We start from the raw sequence: 16,891 nt of genomic DNA on the forward strand, positions 1-16,891 counted from the left end.
TAATCCTCTCTATAGAGCTATCTGAAGGTCGTGAGTTCGATCCTCACCCGGGGCCTCGGTAGCGCAGTAGGCAGCGCGTCAGTCTCATAATCCTCTCAATAGAGCTATCTGAAGGTCGTGAGTTCGATCCTCACCCGGGGCAATGTTTCCTTTTGAGAAAGTTGTTACTTGTTTATTAACGTTGCGATATTCTTCTATTGACCTGGGTTAAAGCCTCGGTAGCGCAGTAGGCAGCGCGTCAGTCTCATAATCCTCTCAATGGAGCTATCTGGAGACCGTGAGTTCGATCCTTACCCGGGGCAACGGTTCTTTTTGAGAAAGTTGTTACTTGTTTTGTTAACGTTGCGATATTCTTCTATTGCCATTAGTTAGAAGCCTCGGTAGCGCAGTAGGCAGCACGTCAGTCTCATAATCCTCTCTATAGAGTTATCTGAAGGTCGTGAGTTCGATCCTCACCCGGGGCAACGTTTCCTTTTGAGAAAGTTGTTACTTGTTTTGTTAACGTTGCGATATTCTTCTATTGCCCTGGGTTCAAAGCCTCGGTAGCGCAGTAGGCAGCCCATCAGTCTCATAATCCTCTCAATAGAGCTATCTGAAGGTCGTGAATTCGATCCTCACCCGGGTTAACGTTATTTTATGAAAAATCTTTTTCTTTTATTTGTTAAAGTTGCGATATTCATCTATTGCCATTGCTTCGACGCCTCTGTAGCGCAGTAGGCAGCGCGTCAGAATCATTATTATCTCAATAGAACTATTTGAAGTTAGTGAGTTCGATCCTCACTCGTGGCTACGTTATTTTTTGAAAAAGTTGTTACTTGTTTTGTTAACGTTGCGATATTCTTCTATTGCCATTGGCTCGAAGCCTCGGTAGCGCAGTAGGTAGCGCGTCAGTCTCATAATCTTCTCTATAGAGCTATCTGAAGGTCGTGAGTTCGATCCTCACCCGGGGCAACGTTTCTTTTTGAGAAAGTTGTTACTTGTTTTGTTAACGTTGCGATATTCTTCTATTGCCATTGGTTCGAAGCCTCGGTAGCGCAGTAGGCAGCGCGTCAGTCTCATAATCCTCTCAATAGAGCTATCTGAAGGTCGTGAGTTCGATCCTCACCCGGGGCAACGTTTCCATTTGAGAAAGTTGTTACTTGTTTTGTTAACGTTGCGATATTCTTCTATTGCCCTGGGTTCAAAGCCTCGGTAGGGCAGTAGGCAGCGCGTCAGTCTCATAATCCTCTCAATGGAGCTATCTGGAGACCGTGAGTTCGATCCTCACCCGGGGCAGCGTTTCTTTTTGAGAAAGTTGTTACTTGTTTTGTTAACGTTGCGATATCCTTCTATTATCATTAGTTAGAAGCCTCGGTAGCGCAGTAGGCAGCGTGTCAGTTTCATAATCCTCTCTATAGAGCTATCTAAAGGTCGTGAGTTCGATCCTCACCCGGGGCAACGTTTCCTTTTGAGAAAGTTGTTACTTGTTTTGTTAACGTTGCGATATTCTTCTATTGCCCTGGCTTCAAAGCCTCGGTAGCGCAATAGGCAGCACGTCAGTCTCATAATCCTCTCAATGGAGCTATCTGGATATCGTGAGTTCGATCCTCACCCGGGGCAACGTTTCTTTTTGAGAAAGTTGTTACTTGTTTTGTTAACGTTGCGATATTCTTCTGTTGCTATTGATTCGAAGCCTGGGTAGCACAGTAGGCAGCGCGTTAGTCTCATAATCCTCTCAACAGAGCTATCTGGAGGTCGTTAGTTCGATCCTCACCCGGGGCAACGTTATTTTTCGAAAAAGTTGTTACTTGTTTTGTTAACGTTGAGATATTCTTCTATAGTATTTGGTTCGAAGCCTCGGTAGCGCAGTAGGCAGAGCGTCAGTCTCATAATCCTCTCAATAGAGCTATCTGAAGGTCGTGAGTTCGATCCTCACCCGGGGCAATGTTTCCTTTTGAGAAAGTTGTTACTTCTTTTGTTAACGTTGCGATATTCTTCTATTGCCCTTTGTTCAAAGCCTCGGTAGCGCAGTAGGCAGCACGTCAGACACATAATCCTCTCAATGGAGCTATCTGGAGATCGTGAGTTCGATCCTCACCCGTGGCAACGTTTCTTTTTGAGAAAGTAGTTACTTGTTTTGTTAACGTTGCGATATTCTTCTATTGCCATTGGTTCAAAGCCTCGGTAGCGCAGTAGGCAGCGCGTCAATCTCATAATCCTCTCTATAGAGCTATATGATGGTCGTGAGTTCGATCCTCACCCGGGGCAACGTTTCTTTTTGAGAAAGTTGTTACTTGTTTTGTTAACGTTGCGATATTCTTCTATTGCCATGGTTTCGACGCCTCGGTAGCGCAGTAGGCAGCGCGTCAGTCTCATAATCCTCTCTATAGAGCTATCTGAAGGTCGTGAGTTCGATCCTCACCCGGGGCAACGTTTCTTTTTGAGGAAGTTGTTACTTGTTTTGTTAACGTTGCGATATTCTTCTATTGCCATGGTTTCGAAGCCTCGGTAGCGCAGTAGGCAGCGCGCCAGTCTCATAATCCTCTCAATAGAGCTATCTGAAGGTCGTGAGTTCGATCGTCACCCGGAGCACTGTTGTATTTTGAACATCCTTTTTCTTTTTTTGCTAAAGTTGCGATATTCATCTTTTGCCATTGATTCGAAGAATGGGTAGCACAGTAGGCAGCGCGTTAGTCTCATAATCCTCTCAATAGAGCTATCTGGAGGTCGTTAGTTCGATCCTCACCCGGGGCAACGTTTTTTTTCGAAAAAGTTGTTACTTGTTTTGTTAACGTTGAGATATTCTTCTATAGAAATTGGTTCGAAGCCTCGGTAGCGCAGTAGGCAGCGCGTCAGTCTCATAATCTTCTCAATGGAGCTATCTGAAGGTCGTGAGTTCGATCCTCACCCGGGGCAATGTTTCCTTTTGAGAAAGTTGTTTTTTGTTTTGTTAACGTTGCGATATTCTTCTATTGCCCTAGGGTCAAAGCCTCGGTAGCGCAGTAGGCAGCACGTCAGACACATAATCCTCTCAATGGAGCTAACTGGAGATCGTGAGTTCGATCCTCACCCGGGGCAACATTTCTTTTTGAGAAAGTTGTTACTTGTTTTGTTAACGTTGCGATATTCTTCTATTGCCATTGGTTCGAAGCCTAGGTAGCGCAGTAGGCAGCGCATCAGTCTCACAATCATCTCAATAGAGCTATCTGGAGACCGTGAGTTCGATCCTCACCCGGGGCAACGTTTCTTTTTGAGAAAGTTTACTTGTTTTGTTAACGTTGCGATATTCTTCTATTGCCATTAGTTAGAAACCTCGGTAGCGCAGTAGGCAGCGCGTCAGTCTCATAATCCTCTCTATAGAGCTATCTGAAGGTCGTGAGTTCGATCCTCACCCGGGGCACCGTTTCCTTTTGAGAAAGTTGTTACTTGTTTTGTTAACGTTGCGATATCCTTCTATTATCATTAGTTAGAAGCCTCGGTAGCGCAGTAGGCAGCGTGTCAGTTTCATAATCCTCTCTATAGAGCTATCTAAAGGTCGTGAGTTCGATCCTCACCCGGGGCAACGTTTCCTTTTGAGAAAGTTGTTACTTGTTTTGTTAACGTTGCGATATTCTTCTATTGCCCTGGCTTCAAAGCCTCGGTAGCGCAGTAGGCAGCACGTCAGTCTCATAATCCTCTCAATGGTGCTATCTGGATATCGTGAGTTCGATCCTCACCCGGGGCAACGTTTCTTTTTGAGAAAGTTGTTACTTGTTTTGTTAACGTTGCGATATTCTTCTGTTGCCATTGATTCGAAGCCTGGGTAGCACAGTAGGCAGCGCGTTAGTCTCATAATCCTCTCAACAGAGCTATCTGGAGGTCGTTAGTTCGATCCTCACCCGGGGCAACGTTATTTTTCGAAAAAGTTGTTACTTGTTTTGTTAACGTTGAGATATTCTTCTATAGTATTTGGTTCGAAGCCTCGGTAGCGCAGTAGGCAGAGCGTCAGTCTCATAATCCTCTCAATAGAGCTATCTGAAGGTCGTGAGTTCGATCCTCACCCGGGGCAATGTTTCCTTTTGAGAAAGTTGTTACTTCTTTTGTTAACGTTGCGATATTCTTCTATTGCCCTGGGTTCAAAGCCTCGGTAGCGCAGTAGGCAGCACGTCAGACACATAATCCTCTCAATGGAGCTATCTGGAGATCGTGAGTTCGATCCTCACCCGTGGCAACGTTTCTATTTGAGAAAGTAGTTACTTGTTTTGTTAACGTTGCGATATTCTTCTATTGCCATTGGTTCAAAGCCTCGGTAGCGCAGTAGGCAGCGCGTCAGTCTCATAATCCTCTCTATAGAGCTATCTGAAGGTCGTGAGTTCGATCCTCACCCGAGGCAACGTTTCCTTTTGAGAAAGGTTTTACTTGTTTTGTTAACGTTGCGATATTCTTCTATTGCCCTGGGTTCAAAGCCTCGGTAGCGCAGTAGGCAGCGCGTCAGTCTCATAATCATCTCTATAGAGCTATATGATGGTCGTGAGTTCGATCCTCACCCGGGGCAACGTTTCTTTTTGAGAAAGTTGTTACTTGTTTTGTTAACGTTGCGATATTCTTCTATTGCCATGGTTTCGACGCCTCGGTAGCGCAGTAGGCAGCGCATCAGTTTCATAATCCTCTCAATAGAGCTATCTGAAGGTCGTGAGTTCGATCCTCACCCGGGGTAACATTATTTTATGAAAAATCATTTTCTTTTTTTTGTTAAAGTTGCGATATTCATCTATTGCCATTGCTTCGACGCCTCTGTAGCGCAGTAGGCAGCGCGTCAGAATCATTATTATCTCAATAGAGCTATTTGAAAATAGTGAGTTTGATCCTTACTCGTGGCTACGTTATTTTTTGAAAAAGTTGTTACTTGTTTTGTTAACGTTGCGATATTCTTCTATTGCCATTGGCTCGACTTCTCTGTAGCGCAGTAGGTAGAGCGTCAGTCTCATAATCTTCTCTATAGAGCTATCTGAAGGTCGTGAGTTCGATCCTCACCCGGGGCAACGTTTCTTTTTGAGGAAGTTGTTACTTGTTTTGTTAACGTTGCGATATTCTTCTATTGCCATGGTTTCGAAGCCTCGGTAGCGCAGTAGGCAGCGCGCCAGTCTCATAATCCTCTCAATAGAGCTATCTGAAGGTCGTGAGTTCGATCGTCACCCGGAGCACTGTTGTATTTTGAACATCCTTTTTCTTTTTTTGCTAAAGTTGCGATATTCATCTTTTGCCATTGATTCGAAGAATGGGTAGCACAGTAGGCAGCGCGTTAGTCTCATAATCCTCTCAATAGAGCTATCTGGAGGTCGTTAGTTCGATCCTCACCCGGGGCAACGTTTTTTTTCGAAAAAGTTGTTACTTGTTTTGTTAACGTTGAGATATTCTTCTATAGAAATTGGTTCGAAGCCTCGGTAGCGCAGTAGGCAGCGCGTCAGTCTCATAATCTTCTCAATGGAGCTATCTGAAGGTCGTGAGTTCGATCCTCACCCGGGGCAATGTTTCCTTTTGAGAAAGTTGTTTTTTGTTTTGTTAACGTTGCGATATTCTTCTATTGCCCTAGGGTCAAAGCCTCGGTAGCGCAGTAGGCAGCACGTCAGACACATAATCCTCTCAATGGAGCTAACTGGAGATCGTGAGTTCGATCCTCACCCGGGGCAACATTTCTTTTTGAGAAAGTTGTTACTTGTTTTGTTAACGTTGCGATATTCTTCTATTGCCATTGGTTCGAAGCCTAGGTAGCGCAGTAGGCAGCGCATCAGTCTCACAATCCTCTCAATAGAGCTATCTGGAGACCGTGAGTTCGATCCTCACCCGGGGCAACGTTTCTTTTTGAGAAAGTTTACTTGTTTTGTTAACGTTGCGATATTCTTCTATTGCCATTAGTTAGAAACCTCGGTAGCGCAGTAGGCAGCGCGTCAGTCTCATAATCCTCTCTATAGAGCTATCTGAAGGTCGTGAGTTCGATCCTCACCCGGGGCACCGTTTCCTTTTGAGAAAAATGTTACTTGTTTTGTTAACGTTGCGATATTCTTCTATTGCCCTGGGTTCAAAGCCTCGGTAAAGCAGTAGGCAGCACGTCAGTCTCATAATCCTCTCAATGGAGCTATCTGGATATCGTGAGTTCAATCCTCACCCAGGGCAACGTTTCTTTTTGAGAAAGTTGTTACTTGTTTTGTTAACGTTGCGATATTCGTCTGTTGCCATTGGTTCGAAGCCTGGGTAGCACAGTAGGCAGCGCGTTAGTCTCATAATACTCTCAATAGAGCTATCTGGAGGGCGTTAGTTCGATCCTCACCCGGGGCAACGTTATTTTTCGAAAAAGTTGTTACTTGTTTTGTTAACGTTGAGATATTCTTCTATAGAAATTGGTTCGAAGCCTCGGTAGCGCAGTAGGCAGCGCGTCAGTCTCATAATCCTCTCAATAGAGCTATCTGAAGGTCGTGAGTTCGATCCTCACCCGGGGCAATGTTTCCTTTTGAGAAAGTTGTTACTTGTTTTGTTAACGTTGCGATATTCTTCTATTGCCCTGGGTTCAAAGACTCGGTAGCGAAGTAGGCAGCGCGTCAGACACATAATCCCCTCAATGGAGCTATCTGGAGATCGTGAGTTCGATCCTCACCCGGGGCAACGTTTCTTTTTGAGAAAGTTGTTACTTGTTTTGTTAACGTTGCGATATTCTTCTATTGCCATTGGTTCGAAGCCTCGGTAGCGCAGTAGGCAGCGCGTCAGTCTCATAATCCTCTCAATAGAGCTATCTGTAGGTCTTGAGTTCGATCCTCACCCGGGGCAACGTTTCCTTTTGAGAAAGTTGTTACTTGTTTTGTTAACGTTGCGATATTCTTCTATTGCCCTGGGTTCAAAGCTTCGGTAGCGCAGTAGGCAGCGCGTCAGTCTCATAATCCTCTCAATGGAGCTATCTGGAGACCGTGAGTTCGATCCTCATCCGGGGCAGCGTTTCTTTTTGAGAAAGTTGTTACTTGTTTTGTTAACGTTGCGATATTGTTCTGTTGCCATTGGTTCGAAGCCTGGGTAGCACAGTAGGCAGCGCGTTAGTCTCATAATCCTCTCAATAGAGCTATCTGGAGGTCGTTAGTTCGATCCTCACCCGGGGCAACGTTATTTTTCGAAAAAGTTGTTACTTGTGTTGTTAACGTTGAGATATTCTTCTATAGAAATTGGTTCGAAGCCTCGGTAGCGCAGTAGGCAGCGCGTCAGTCTCATAATCCTCTCAATAGAGCTATCTGAAGGTCGTGAGTTCGATCCTCACCCGGGGCAATGTTTCCGTTTGAGAAAGTTGTGACTTGTTTTGTTAAAGTTGCGATATTCATCTATTGCTTTTGCTTCGACGCCTCTGTAGCGCAGTAGGCAGCGCGTCAGAATCATTATTATTTCAATAGAGCTATTTGAAGTTAGTGAGTTCGATCCTCACTCGTGGCTACGTTATTTTTTGAAAACGTTGTTACTTCTTTTGTTAACGTTGCGATATTCTTCTATTGCCATTGGCTCGAAGCCTCGGTAGCGCAGTAGGTAGCGCTTCAGTTCATAATCTTCTCTATAGAGCTATCTGAAGGTCGTGAGTTCGATCCTCATCCGGGGCAGCGTTTCTTTTTGAGAAAGTTGTTACTTGTTTTGTTAACGTTGCGATATTCTTCTATTGCCATTAGTTAGAAGCCTCGGTAGCGCAGTAGGCAGCGCGTCAGTCTCATAATCCTCTCTATAGAGCTATCTGAAGGTCGTGAGTTCGATCCTCACCCGGGGCAACGTTTCCTTTTGAGAAAGTTGTTACTTGATTTGTTAACGTTGCGATATTCTTCTATTGCCCCGGGTTCAAAGCCTCGGTAGCGCAGTAGGCATCGCGTCAGTCTCATAATCCTCTCAATGGAGCTATCTGGAGATCGTGAGTTCGATCCTCACCCGGGGCAACGTTTCTTTTTGAGAAAGTTGTTACTTGTTTTGTTTACGTTGCGATATTGTTCTGTTGCCATTGGTTCGAAGCCTGGGTAGCACAGTAGGCAGCGCGTTAGTCTCATAATCCTCTCAATAGAGCTATCTGGAGGTCGTTAGTTCGATCCTCACCCGGGGCAACGTTATTTTTCGAAAAAGTTGTTACTTGTGTTGTTAACGTTGAGATATTCTTCTATAGAAATTGGTTCGAAGCCTCGGTAGCGCAGTAGGCAGCGCGTCAGTCTCATAATCCTCTCAATAGAGCTATCTGAAGGTCGTGAGTTCGATCCTCACCCGGGGCAATGTTTCCGTTTGAGAAAGTTGTGACTTGTTTTGTTAAAGTTGCGATATTCATCTATTGCTTTTGCTTCGACGCCTCTGTAGCGCAGTAGGCAGCGCGTCAGAATCATTATTATTTCAATAGAGCTATTTGAAGTTAGTGAGTTCGATCCTCAATCGTGGCTACGTTATTTTTTGAAAACGTTGTTACTTCTTTTGTTAACATTGCGATATTCTTCTATTGCCATTGGCTCGAAGCCTCGGTAGCGCAGTAGGTAGCGCTTCAGTTCATAATCTTCTCTATAGAGCTATCTGAAGGTCGTGAGTTCGATCCTCACCCGGGGCAACGTTCCTTTTTGAGAAAGTTGTTACTTGTTTTGTTAACGTTGCGATATTCTTCTATTGCCATTGGTTCGAAGCCTCGGTAGCGCAGTAGGCAGCGCGTCAGTCTCATAATCCTCTCAATAGAGCTATCTGAAGGTCGTGAGTTCGATCCTCACCCGGGGCAACGTTTCCTTTTGAGAAAGTTGTTACTTGTTTTGTTAACGTTGCGATATTCTTCTATTGCCCTGGGTTCAAAGCCTCGGTAGCGCAGTAGGCATCGCGTCAGTCTCATAATCCTCTCAATGGAGCTATCTGGAGACCGTGAGTTCGATCCTCACCCGGGGCAGCGTTTCTTTTTGAGAAAGTTGTTACTTGTTTTGTTAACGTTGCGATATCCTTCTATTATCATTAGTTAGAAGCCTCGGTAGCGCAGTAGGAAGCGTGTCAGTCTCATAATCCTCTCTATAGAGCTATCTGAAGGGCGTGAGTTCGATCCTCACCCGGGGCTTCGGTAGCGCAGTAGGCAGCGCGTCAGTCTCATAATCCTCTCAATAGAGCTATCTGAAGGTCGTGAGTTCGATCCTCACCCGGGGCAATGTTTCCTTTTGAGAAAGTTGTTACTTGTATATTAACGTTGCGATATTCTTCTATTGACCTGGGTTCAAAGCCTCGGTAGCGCAGTAGGCAGCGCGTCAGTCTCATAATCCTCTCAATGGAGCTATCTGGAGACCGTGAGTTCGATCCTCACCCGGGGCAACGGTTCTTTTTGAGAAAGTTGTTACTTGTTTTGTTAACGTTGCGATATTCTTCTATTGCCATTAGTTAGAAGCCTCGGTAGCGCAGTAGGCAGCACGTCACTCTCATAATCCTCTCTATAGAGCTATCTGAAGGTCGTGAGTTCGATCCTCACCCGGGGCAACGTTTCCTTTTGAGAAAGTTGTTACTTGTTTTGTTAACGTTGCGATATTCTTCTATTGCCCTGGGTTCAAAGCCTCGGTAGCGCAGTAGGCAGCGCGTCAGTCTCATAATCCTCTCTATAGAGCTATATGAAGGTCGTGAGTTCGATCCTCACCCGGGGCAACGTTTCTTTTTGAGAAAGTTGTTACTTGTTTTGTTAACGTTGCGATATTCTTCTATTGCCATGGTTTCGACGCCTCGGTAGCGCAGTAGGCAGCGCATCAGTCTCATAATCCTCTCAATAGAGCTATCTGAAGGTCGTGAGTTCGATCCTCACCCGGGTTAACGTTATTTTATGAAAAATCTTTTTCTTTTATTTGTTAAAGTTGCGATATTCATCTATTGCCATTGCTTCGACGCCTCTGTAGCGCAGTAGGCAGCGCGTCAGAATCATTATTATCTCAATAGAACTATTTGAAGTTAGTGAGTTCGATCCTCACTCGTGGCTACGTTATTTTTTGAAAAAGTTGTTACTTGTTTTGTTAACGTTGCGATATTCTTCTATTGCCATTGGCTCGAAGCCTCGGTAGCGCAGTAGGTAGCGCGTCAGTCTCATAATCTTCTCTATAGAGCTATCTGAAGGTCGTGAGTTCGATCCTCACCCGGGGCAACGTTTCTTTTTGAGAAAGTTGTTACTTGTTTTGTTAACGTTGCGATATTCTTCTATTGCCATTGGTTCGAAGCCTCGGTAGCGCCGTAGGCAGCGCGTCAGTCTCATAATCCTCTCAATAGAGCTATCTGAAGGTCGTGAGTTCGATCCTCACCCGGGGCAACGTTTCCTTTTGAGAAAGTTGTTACTTGTTTTGTTAACGTTGCGATATTCTTCTATTGCCCTGGGTTCAAAGCCTCGGTAGCGCAGTAGGCAGCGCGTCAGTCTCATAATCCTCTCTATAGAGCTATATGAAGGTCGTGAGTTCGATCCTCACCCGGGGCAACGTTTCTTTTTGAGAAAGTTGTTACTTGTTTTGTTAACGTTGCGATATTCTTCTATTGCCATGGTTTCGACGCCTCGGTAGCGCAGTAGGCAGCGCATCAGTCTCATAATCCTCTCAATAGAGCTATCTGAAGGTCGTGAGTTCGATCCTCACCCGGGTTAACGTTATTTTATGAAAAATCTTTTTCTTTTATTTGTTAAAGTTGCGATATTCATCTATTGCCATTGCTTCGACGCCTCTGTAGCGCAGTAGGCAGCGCGTCAGAATCATTATTATCTCAATAGAACTATTTGAAGTTAGTGAGTTCGATCCTCACTCGTGGCTACGTTATTTTTTGAAAAAGTTGTTACTTGTTTTGTTAACGTTGCGATATTCTTCTATTGCCATTGGCTCGAAGCCTCGGTAGCGCAGTAGGTAGCGCGTCAGTCTCATAATCTTCTCTATAGAGCTATCTGAAGGTCGTGAGTTCGATCCTCACCCGGGGCAACGTTTCTTTTTGAGAAAGTTGTTACTTGTTTTGTTAACGTTGCGATATTCTTCTATTGCCATTGGTTCGAAGCCTCGGTAGCGCCGTAGGCAGCGCGTCAGTCTCATAATCCTCTCAATAGAGCTATCTGAAGGTCGTGAGTTCGATCCTCACCCGGGGCAGCGTTTCTTTATGAGAAAGTTGTTACTTGTTTTGTTAACGTTGCGATATCCTTCTATTATCATTAGTTAGAAGCCTCGGTAGCGCAGTAGGCAGCGTGTCAGTCTCATAATCCTCTCTATAGAGCTATCTGAAGGTCGTGAGTTCGATCCTCACCCGGGGCAACGTTTCTTTTTGAGAAAGTTGTTACTTGTTTTGTTAACGTTGCGATATTCTTCTATTGCCATGGTTTCGACGCCTCGGTAGCGCAGTAGGCAGCGCATCAGTCTCATAATCCTCTCAATAGAGCTATCTGAAGGTCGTGAGTTCGATCCTCACCCGGGTTAACGTTATTTTATGAAAAATCTTTTTCTTTTATTTGTTAAAGTTGCGATATTCATCTATTGCCATTGCTTCGATGCCTCTGTAGCGCAGTAGGCAGCGCGTCAGAATCATTATTATCTCAATAGAACTATTTGAAGTTAGTGAGTTCGATCCTCACTCGTGGCTACGTTATTTTTTGAAAAAGTTGTTACTTGTTTTGTTAACGTTGCGATATTCTTCTATTGCCATTGGCTCGAAGCCTCGGTAGCGCAGTAGGTAGCGCGTCAGTCTCATAATCTTCTCTATAGAGCTATCTGAAGGTCGTGAGTTCGATCCTCACCCGGGGCAACGTTTCTTTTTGAGAAAGTTGTTACTTGTTTTGTTAACGTTGCGATATTCTTCTATTGCCATTGGTTCGAAGCCTCGGTAGCGCCGTAGGCAGCGCGTCAGTCTCATAATCCTCTCAATAGAGCTATCTGAAGGTCGTGAGTTCGATCCTCACCCGGGGCAACGTTTCCTTTTGAGAAAGTTGTTACTTGTTTTGTTAACGTTGCGATATTCTTCTATTGCCCTGGGTTCAAAGCCTCGGTAGCGCAGTAGGCAGCGCGTCAGTCTCATAATCCTCTCAATGGAGCTATCTGGAGACCGTGAGTTCGATCCTCACCCGGGGCAGCGTTTCTTTATGAGAAAGTTGTTACTTGTTTTGTTAACGTTGCGATATCCTTCTATTATCATTAGTTAGAAGCCTCGGTAGCGCAGTAGGCAGCGTGTCAGTCTCATAATCCTCTCTATAGAGCTATCTGAAGGTCGTGAGTTCGATCCTCACCCGGGGCAACGTTTTCTTTTGAGAAAGTTGTTACTTGTTTTGTTAACGTTGCGATATTCTTCTATTGCCCAGGCTTCAAAGCCTCGGTAGCGCAGTAGGCAGCACGTCAGTCTCATAATCCTCTCAATGGAGCTATCTGGATATCGTGAGTTCGATCCTCACCCGGGGCAACGTTTCTTTTTGAGAAAGTTGTTACTTGTTTTGTTAACGTTGAGATATTCTTCTATAGCAATTGGTTCGAAGCTCGGGAGCGCAGTAGGCAGCGCGTCAGTCTCATAATCTTCTCAATAGAGCTATCTGAAGGTCGTGAGTTCGATCCTCACCCGGGGAAATGTTTCCTTTTGAGAAAGTTGTTTTTTGTTTTGTTAACGTTGCGATATTCTTCTATTGCCCAAGGGTCAAAGCCTCGGTAGCGCAGTAGGCAGCACGTCAGACACATAATCCTCTCAATGGAGCTAACTGGAGATCGTGAGTTCGATCCTCACCCGGGGCAACGTTTCTTTTTGAGAAAGTTGTTACTTGTTTTGTTAACGTTGCGATATTCTTCTATTGCCATTGGTTCGAAGCCTAGGTAGCGCAGTAGGCAGCGCATCAGTCTCACAATCCTCTCAATAGAGCTATCTGGAGACCGTGAGTTCGATCCTCACCCGGGGCAACGTTTCTTTTTGAGAAAGTTTACTTGTTTTGTTAACGTTGCGATATTCTTCTATTGCCATTAGTTAGAAACCTCGGTAGCGCAGTAGGCAGCGCGTCAGTCTCATAATCCTCTCTATAGAGCTATCTGAAGGTCGTGAGTTCGATCCTCACCCGGGGCACCGTTTCCTTTTGAGAAAAATGTTACTTGTTTTGTTAACGTTGCGATATTCTTCTATTGCCCTGGGTTCAAAGCCTCGGTAGCGCAGTAGGCAGCACGTCAGTCTCATAATCCTCTCAATGGAGCTATCTGGATATCGTGAGTTCGATCCTCACCCAGGGCAACGTTTCTTTTTGAGAAAGTTGTTACTTGTTTTGTTAACGTTGCGATATTCGTCTGTTGCCATTGGTTCGAAGCCTGGGTAGCACAGTAGGCAGCGCGTTAGTCTCATAATCCTCTCAATAGAGCTATCTGGAGGGCGTTAGTTCGATCCTCACCCGGGGCAACGTTATTTTTCGAAAAAGTTGTTACTTGTTTTGTTAACGTTGAGATATTCTTCTATAGAAATTGGTTCGAAGCCTCGGTAGCGCAGTAGGCAGCGCGTCAGTCTCATAATCCTCTCAATATAGCTATCTGAAGGTCGTGAGTTCGATCCTCACCCGGGGCAATGTTTCCTTTTGAGAAAGTTGTTACTTGTTTTGTTAACGTTGCGATATTCTTCTATTGCCCTGGGTTCAAAGACTCGGTAGCGCAGTAGGCAGCGCGTCAGACACATAATCCCCTCAATGGAGCTATCTGGAGATCGTGAGTTCGATCCTCACCCGGGGCAACGTTTCTTTTTGAGAAAGTGTTTACTTGTTTTGTTAACGTTGCGATATTCTTCTATTGCCATCGGTTCGAAGCCTCGGTAGCGCAGTAGGCAGCGCGTCAGTCTCATAATCCTCTCAATAGAGCTATCTGTAGGTCTTGAGTTCGATCCTCACCCGGGGCAACGTTTCCTTTTGAGAAAGTTGTTACTTGTTTTGTTAACGTTGCGATATTCTTCTATTGCCCTGGGTTCAAAGCTTCGGTAGTGCAGTAGGCAGCGCGTCAGTCTCATAATCCTCTCAATGGAGCTATCTGGAGACCGTGAGTTCGATCCTCACCCGGAGCAGCGTTTCTTTTTGAGAAAGTTGTTACTTGTTTTGTTAACGTTGCGATATCCTTCTATTATCATTAGTTAGAAGCCTCGGTAGCGCAGTAGGCAGCGTGTCAGTCTCATAATCCTCTCTATAGAGCTATCTGAAGGTCGTGAGTTCGATCCTCACCCGCGGCCTCGGTAGCGCAGTAGGCAGCGCTTCAGTCTCATAATCCTCTCAATAGAGCTATCTGAAGGTCGTGAGTTCGATCCTCACCCGGGGCAATGTTTCCTTTTGAGAAAGTTGTTACTTGTTTTGTTAACGTTGCGATATTCTTCTATAGAAATTGGTTCGAAGCCTCGGTAGCGCAGTAGGCAGCGCGTCAGTCTCATAATCCTCTCAATAGAGCTATCTGAAGGTCGTGAGTTCGATCCTCACCCGGGGCAATGTTTCCTTTCGAGAAAGTTGTTACTTGTTTATTAACGTTGCGATATTCTTCTATTGACCTGGGTTCAAAGCCTCGGTAGCGCAGTAGGCAGCGCGTCAGTCTCATAATCCTCTCAATGGAGCTATCTGGAGACCGTGAGTTCGATCCTCACCCGGGGCAACGGTTCTTTTTGAGAAAATTGTTACTTGTTTTGTTAACGTTGCGATATTCTTCTATTGCCATTAGTTAGAAGCCTCGGTAGCGCAGTAGGCAGCACGTCAGTCTCATAATCCTCTCTATAGAGCTATCTGAAGGTCGTGAGTTCGATCCTCACCCGGGGCAACGTTTCTTTTTGAGAAAGTTGTTACTTGTTTTGTTAACGTTGCGATATTCTTCTATTGCCATGGTTTCGACGCCTCGGTAGCGCAGTAGGCAGCGCATCAGTCTCATAATCCTCTCAATAGAGCTATCTGAAGGTCGTGAGTTCGATCCTCACCCGGGTTAACGTTATTTTATGAAAAATCTTTTTCTTTTATTTGTTAAAGTTGCGATATTCATCTATTGCCATTGCTTCGACGCCTCTGTAGCGCAGTAGGCAGCGCGTCAGAATCATTATTATCTCAATAGAACTATTTGAAGTTAGTGAGTTCGATCCTCACTCGTGGCTAAGTTATTTTTTGAAAAAGTTGTTACTTGTTTTGTTAACGTTGCGATATTCTTCTATTGCCATTGGCTCGAAGCCTCCGTAGCGCAGTAGGTAGCGCGTCAGTCTCATAATCTTCTCTATAGAGCTATCTGAAGGTCGTGAGTTCGATCCTCACCCGGGGCAACGTTTCTTTTTGAGAAAGTTGTTACTTGTTTTGTTAACGTTGCGATATTCTTCTATTGCCATTGGTTCGAAGCCTCGGTAGCGCAGTAGGCAGCGCGTCAGTCTCATAATCCTCTCAATAGAGCTATCTGAAGGTCGTGAGTTCGATCCTCACCCGGGGCAACGTTTCCTTTTGAGAAAGTTGTTACTTGTTTTGTTAACGTTGCGATATTCTTCTATTGCCCTGGGTTCAAAGCCTCGGTAGCGCAGTAGGCAGCGCGTCAGTCTCATAATCCTCTCAATGGAGCTATCTGGAGACCGTGAGTTCGATCCTCACCCGGGGCAGCGTTTCTTTTTGAGAAAGTTGTTACTTGTTTTGTTAACGTTGCGATATCCTTCTATTATCATTAGTTAGAAGCCTCGGTAGCGCAGTAGGCAGCGTGTCAGTCTCATAATCCACTCTATAGAGCTATCTGAAGGTCGTGAGTTCGATCCTCACCCGGGGCAACGTTTCCTTTTGAGAAAGTTGTTACTTGTTTTGTTAACGTTGCGATATTCTTCTATTGCCCTGGCTTCAAAGCCTCGGTAGCGCAGTAGGCAGCACGTCAGTCTCATAATCCTCTCAATGGAGCTATCTGGGTATCGTGAGTTCGATCCTCACCCGGGGCAACGTTTCTTTTTGAGAAAGTTGTTACTTGTTTTGTTAACGTTGCGATATTCTTCTGTTGCTATTGATTCGAAGCCTGGGTAGCACAGTAGGCAGCGCGTTAGTCTCATAATCCTCTCAATAGAGCTATCTGGAGGGCGTTAGTTCGATAGTCACACGGGGCAACGTTATTTTTCGAAAAAGGTGTTACTTGTTTTGTTAACGTTGAGATATTCTTCTATAGAAATTGGTTCGAAGCCTCGGTAGCGCAGTAGGCAGCGCGTCAGTCTCATAATCCTCTCAATATAGCTATCTGAAGGTCGTGAGTTCGATCCTCACCCGGGGCAATGTTTCCTTTTGAGAAAGTTGTTACTTGTTTTGTTAACGTTGCGATATTCTTCTATTGCCCTGGGTTCAAAGACTCGGTAGCGCAGTAGGCAGCGCGTCAGACACATAATCCCCTCAATGGAGCTATCTGGAGATCGTGAGTTCGATCCTCACCCGGGGCAACGTTTCTTTTTGAGAAAGTTGTTACTTGTTTTGTTAACGTTGCGATATTCTTCTATTGCCATCGGTTCGAAGCCTCGGTAGCGCAGTAGGCAGCGCGTCAGTCTCATAATCCTCTCAATAGAGCTATCTGTAGGTCTTGAGTTCGATCCTCACCCGGGGCAACGTTTCCTTTTGAGAAAGTTGTTACTTGTTTTGTTAACGTTGCGATATTCTTCTATTGCCCTGGGTTCAAAGCTTCGGTAGCGCAGTAGGCAGCGCGTCAGTCTCATAATCCTCTCAATGGAGCTATCTGGAGACCGTGAGTTCGATACTCATCCGGGGCAGCGTTTCTTTTTGAGAAAGTTGTTATTTGTTTTGTTAACGTTGCGATATTCTTCTATTGCCATTAGTTAGAAGCCTCGGTAGCGCAGTAGGCAGCGCGTCAGTCTCATAATCGTCTCTATAGAGCTATCTGAAGGTCGTGAGTTCGATCCTCACTCGGGGCAACGTTTTCTTTTGAGAAAGTTGTTACTTGTTTTGTTAACGTTGCGATATTCTTCTATT

The 16,891-nt window shown here is 45.0% G+C and overlaps 38 non-coding genes across 38 annotated transcripts; all 38 read left to right on the top strand.

The window, feature by feature from the left end:
- The first annotated feature begins 52 nt into the window (after window positions 1-52).
- Window positions 53-142, top strand: Trnam-cau (transfer RNA methionine (anticodon CAU)). The gene is given in 2 exon segments: window positions 53-89; window positions 107-142. It is a non-coding gene; the product is annotated as a tRNA-Met (tRNA).
- Window positions 143-861: 719 nt separating this feature from the next.
- On the top strand, window positions 862-951 carry Trnam-cau (transfer RNA methionine (anticodon CAU)). The gene is given in 2 exon segments: window positions 862-898; window positions 916-951. It is a non-coding gene; the product is annotated as a tRNA-Met (tRNA).
- A 72-nt stretch (window positions 952-1,023) lies between these two features.
- Trnam-cau (transfer RNA methionine (anticodon CAU)) lies at window positions 1,024-1,113 on the top strand. Its single transcript is given in 2 exon segments — window positions 1,024-1,060; window positions 1,078-1,113. It is a non-coding gene; the product is annotated as a tRNA-Met (tRNA).
- Window positions 1,114-2,319: 1,206 nt separating this feature from the next.
- On the top strand, window positions 2,320-2,409 carry Trnam-cau (transfer RNA methionine (anticodon CAU)). The gene is given in 2 exon segments: window positions 2,320-2,356; window positions 2,374-2,409. It is a non-coding gene; the product is annotated as a tRNA-Met (tRNA).
- A 396-nt stretch (window positions 2,410-2,805) lies between these two features.
- Trnam-cau (transfer RNA methionine (anticodon CAU)) lies at window positions 2,806-2,895 on the top strand. Its single transcript is given in 2 exon segments — window positions 2,806-2,842; window positions 2,860-2,895. It is a non-coding gene; the product is annotated as a tRNA-Met (tRNA).
- A 234-nt stretch (window positions 2,896-3,129) lies between these two features.
- Trnav-cac (transfer RNA valine (anticodon CAC)) lies at window positions 3,130-3,219 on the top strand. Its single transcript is given in 2 exon segments — window positions 3,130-3,166; window positions 3,184-3,219. It is a non-coding gene; the product is annotated as a tRNA-Val (tRNA).
- A 70-nt stretch (window positions 3,220-3,289) lies between these two features.
- Window positions 3,290-3,379, top strand: Trnam-cau (transfer RNA methionine (anticodon CAU)). The gene is given in 2 exon segments: window positions 3,290-3,326; window positions 3,344-3,379. It is a non-coding gene; the product is annotated as a tRNA-Met (tRNA).
- An 882-nt stretch (window positions 3,380-4,261) lies between these two features.
- Window positions 4,262-4,351, top strand: Trnam-cau (transfer RNA methionine (anticodon CAU)). Its single transcript is given in 2 exon segments — window positions 4,262-4,298; window positions 4,316-4,351. It is a non-coding gene; the product is annotated as a tRNA-Met (tRNA).
- Window positions 4,352-5,396: 1,045 nt separating this feature from the next.
- On the top strand, window positions 5,397-5,486 carry Trnam-cau (transfer RNA methionine (anticodon CAU)). The gene is given in 2 exon segments: window positions 5,397-5,433; window positions 5,451-5,486. It is a non-coding gene; the product is annotated as a tRNA-Met (tRNA).
- Window positions 5,487-5,720: 234 nt separating this feature from the next.
- Trnav-cac (transfer RNA valine (anticodon CAC)) lies at window positions 5,721-5,810 on the top strand. The gene is given in 2 exon segments: window positions 5,721-5,757; window positions 5,775-5,810. It is a non-coding gene; the product is annotated as a tRNA-Val (tRNA).
- A 70-nt stretch (window positions 5,811-5,880) lies between these two features.
- Window positions 5,881-5,970, top strand: Trnam-cau (transfer RNA methionine (anticodon CAU)). Its single transcript is given in 2 exon segments — window positions 5,881-5,917; window positions 5,935-5,970. It is a non-coding gene; the product is annotated as a tRNA-Met (tRNA).
- A 396-nt stretch (window positions 5,971-6,366) lies between these two features.
- Window positions 6,367-6,456, top strand: Trnam-cau (transfer RNA methionine (anticodon CAU)). Its single transcript is given in 2 exon segments — window positions 6,367-6,403; window positions 6,421-6,456. It is a non-coding gene; the product is annotated as a tRNA-Met (tRNA).
- A 720-nt stretch (window positions 6,457-7,176) lies between these two features.
- Trnam-cau (transfer RNA methionine (anticodon CAU)) lies at window positions 7,177-7,266 on the top strand. The gene is given in 2 exon segments: window positions 7,177-7,213; window positions 7,231-7,266. It is a non-coding gene; the product is annotated as a tRNA-Met (tRNA).
- Window positions 7,267-7,500: 234 nt separating this feature from the next.
- Trnay-aua (transfer RNA tyrosine (anticodon AUA)) lies at window positions 7,501-7,589 on the top strand. Its single transcript is given in 2 exon segments — window positions 7,501-7,537; window positions 7,554-7,589. It is a non-coding gene; the product is annotated as a tRNA-Tyr (tRNA).
- A 72-nt stretch (window positions 7,590-7,661) lies between these two features.
- Window positions 7,662-7,751, top strand: Trnam-cau (transfer RNA methionine (anticodon CAU)). Its single transcript is given in 2 exon segments — window positions 7,662-7,698; window positions 7,716-7,751. It is a non-coding gene; the product is annotated as a tRNA-Met (tRNA).
- A 396-nt stretch (window positions 7,752-8,147) lies between these two features.
- On the top strand, window positions 8,148-8,237 carry Trnam-cau (transfer RNA methionine (anticodon CAU)). The gene is given in 2 exon segments: window positions 8,148-8,184; window positions 8,202-8,237. It is a non-coding gene; the product is annotated as a tRNA-Met (tRNA).
- A 234-nt stretch (window positions 8,238-8,471) lies between these two features.
- Trnay-aua (transfer RNA tyrosine (anticodon AUA)) lies at window positions 8,472-8,560 on the top strand. The gene is given in 2 exon segments: window positions 8,472-8,508; window positions 8,525-8,560. It is a non-coding gene; the product is annotated as a tRNA-Tyr (tRNA).
- Window positions 8,561-8,632: 72 nt separating this feature from the next.
- Trnam-cau (transfer RNA methionine (anticodon CAU)) lies at window positions 8,633-8,722 on the top strand. Its single transcript is given in 2 exon segments — window positions 8,633-8,669; window positions 8,687-8,722. It is a non-coding gene; the product is annotated as a tRNA-Met (tRNA).
- Window positions 8,723-8,956: 234 nt separating this feature from the next.
- On the top strand, window positions 8,957-9,046 carry Trnam-cau (transfer RNA methionine (anticodon CAU)). The gene is given in 2 exon segments: window positions 8,957-8,993; window positions 9,011-9,046. It is a non-coding gene; the product is annotated as a tRNA-Met (tRNA).
- A 158-nt stretch (window positions 9,047-9,204) lies between these two features.
- On the top strand, window positions 9,205-9,294 carry Trnam-cau (transfer RNA methionine (anticodon CAU)). Its single transcript is given in 2 exon segments — window positions 9,205-9,241; window positions 9,259-9,294. It is a non-coding gene; the product is annotated as a tRNA-Met (tRNA).
- Window positions 9,295-10,015: 721 nt separating this feature from the next.
- Window positions 10,016-10,105, top strand: Trnam-cau (transfer RNA methionine (anticodon CAU)). Its single transcript is given in 2 exon segments — window positions 10,016-10,052; window positions 10,070-10,105. It is a non-coding gene; the product is annotated as a tRNA-Met (tRNA).
- Window positions 10,106-10,826: 721 nt separating this feature from the next.
- Window positions 10,827-10,916, top strand: Trnam-cau (transfer RNA methionine (anticodon CAU)). Its single transcript is given in 2 exon segments — window positions 10,827-10,863; window positions 10,881-10,916. It is a non-coding gene; the product is annotated as a tRNA-Met (tRNA).
- Window positions 10,917-11,150: 234 nt separating this feature from the next.
- On the top strand, window positions 11,151-11,240 carry Trnam-cau (transfer RNA methionine (anticodon CAU)). Its single transcript is given in 2 exon segments — window positions 11,151-11,187; window positions 11,205-11,240. It is a non-coding gene; the product is annotated as a tRNA-Met (tRNA).
- Window positions 11,241-11,637: 397 nt separating this feature from the next.
- Window positions 11,638-11,727, top strand: Trnam-cau (transfer RNA methionine (anticodon CAU)). The gene is given in 2 exon segments: window positions 11,638-11,674; window positions 11,692-11,727. It is a non-coding gene; the product is annotated as a tRNA-Met (tRNA).
- Window positions 11,728-11,961: 234 nt separating this feature from the next.
- Trnam-cau (transfer RNA methionine (anticodon CAU)) lies at window positions 11,962-12,051 on the top strand. The gene is given in 2 exon segments: window positions 11,962-11,998; window positions 12,016-12,051. It is a non-coding gene; the product is annotated as a tRNA-Met (tRNA).
- A 72-nt stretch (window positions 12,052-12,123) lies between these two features.
- Trnam-cau (transfer RNA methionine (anticodon CAU)) lies at window positions 12,124-12,213 on the top strand. The gene is given in 2 exon segments: window positions 12,124-12,160; window positions 12,178-12,213. It is a non-coding gene; the product is annotated as a tRNA-Met (tRNA).
- Window positions 12,214-12,770: 557 nt separating this feature from the next.
- Trnav-cac (transfer RNA valine (anticodon CAC)) lies at window positions 12,771-12,860 on the top strand. The gene is given in 2 exon segments: window positions 12,771-12,807; window positions 12,825-12,860. It is a non-coding gene; the product is annotated as a tRNA-Val (tRNA).
- Window positions 12,861-12,930: 70 nt separating this feature from the next.
- Trnam-cau (transfer RNA methionine (anticodon CAU)) lies at window positions 12,931-13,020 on the top strand. The gene is given in 2 exon segments: window positions 12,931-12,967; window positions 12,985-13,020. It is a non-coding gene; the product is annotated as a tRNA-Met (tRNA).
- A 396-nt stretch (window positions 13,021-13,416) lies between these two features.
- Trnam-cau (transfer RNA methionine (anticodon CAU)) lies at window positions 13,417-13,506 on the top strand. The gene is given in 2 exon segments: window positions 13,417-13,453; window positions 13,471-13,506. It is a non-coding gene; the product is annotated as a tRNA-Met (tRNA).
- A 645-nt stretch (window positions 13,507-14,151) lies between these two features.
- Window positions 14,152-14,241, top strand: Trnam-cau (transfer RNA methionine (anticodon CAU)). Its single transcript is given in 2 exon segments — window positions 14,152-14,188; window positions 14,206-14,241. It is a non-coding gene; the product is annotated as a tRNA-Met (tRNA).
- A 72-nt stretch (window positions 14,242-14,313) lies between these two features.
- On the top strand, window positions 14,314-14,403 carry Trnam-cau (transfer RNA methionine (anticodon CAU)). The gene is given in 2 exon segments: window positions 14,314-14,350; window positions 14,368-14,403. It is a non-coding gene; the product is annotated as a tRNA-Met (tRNA).
- A 71-nt stretch (window positions 14,404-14,474) lies between these two features.
- Trnam-cau (transfer RNA methionine (anticodon CAU)) lies at window positions 14,475-14,564 on the top strand. The gene is given in 2 exon segments: window positions 14,475-14,511; window positions 14,529-14,564. It is a non-coding gene; the product is annotated as a tRNA-Met (tRNA).
- Window positions 14,565-15,123: 559 nt separating this feature from the next.
- On the top strand, window positions 15,124-15,213 carry Trnam-cau (transfer RNA methionine (anticodon CAU)). Its single transcript is given in 2 exon segments — window positions 15,124-15,160; window positions 15,178-15,213. It is a non-coding gene; the product is annotated as a tRNA-Met (tRNA).
- A 72-nt stretch (window positions 15,214-15,285) lies between these two features.
- Trnam-cau (transfer RNA methionine (anticodon CAU)) lies at window positions 15,286-15,375 on the top strand. Its single transcript is given in 2 exon segments — window positions 15,286-15,322; window positions 15,340-15,375. It is a non-coding gene; the product is annotated as a tRNA-Met (tRNA).
- A 72-nt stretch (window positions 15,376-15,447) lies between these two features.
- Window positions 15,448-15,537, top strand: Trnam-cau (transfer RNA methionine (anticodon CAU)). Its single transcript is given in 2 exon segments — window positions 15,448-15,484; window positions 15,502-15,537. It is a non-coding gene; the product is annotated as a tRNA-Met (tRNA).
- A 72-nt stretch (window positions 15,538-15,609) lies between these two features.
- Window positions 15,610-15,699, top strand: Trnam-cau (transfer RNA methionine (anticodon CAU)). Its single transcript is given in 2 exon segments — window positions 15,610-15,646; window positions 15,664-15,699. It is a non-coding gene; the product is annotated as a tRNA-Met (tRNA).
- A 396-nt stretch (window positions 15,700-16,095) lies between these two features.
- On the top strand, window positions 16,096-16,185 carry Trnam-cau (transfer RNA methionine (anticodon CAU)). The gene is given in 2 exon segments: window positions 16,096-16,132; window positions 16,150-16,185. It is a non-coding gene; the product is annotated as a tRNA-Met (tRNA).
- A 558-nt stretch (window positions 16,186-16,743) lies between these two features.
- On the top strand, window positions 16,744-16,833 carry Trnam-cau (transfer RNA methionine (anticodon CAU)). Its single transcript is given in 2 exon segments — window positions 16,744-16,780; window positions 16,798-16,833. It is a non-coding gene; the product is annotated as a tRNA-Met (tRNA).
- Window positions 16,834-16,891: the final 58 nt, after the last annotated feature.

This window comes from Argiope bruennichi, chromosome 8, assembly GCF_947563725.1.
Source record: "Argiope bruennichi chromosome 8, qqArgBrue1.1, whole genome shotgun sequence".
NCBI lineage: Eukaryota > Metazoa > Arthropoda > Arachnida > Araneae > Araneidae > Argiope > Argiope bruennichi.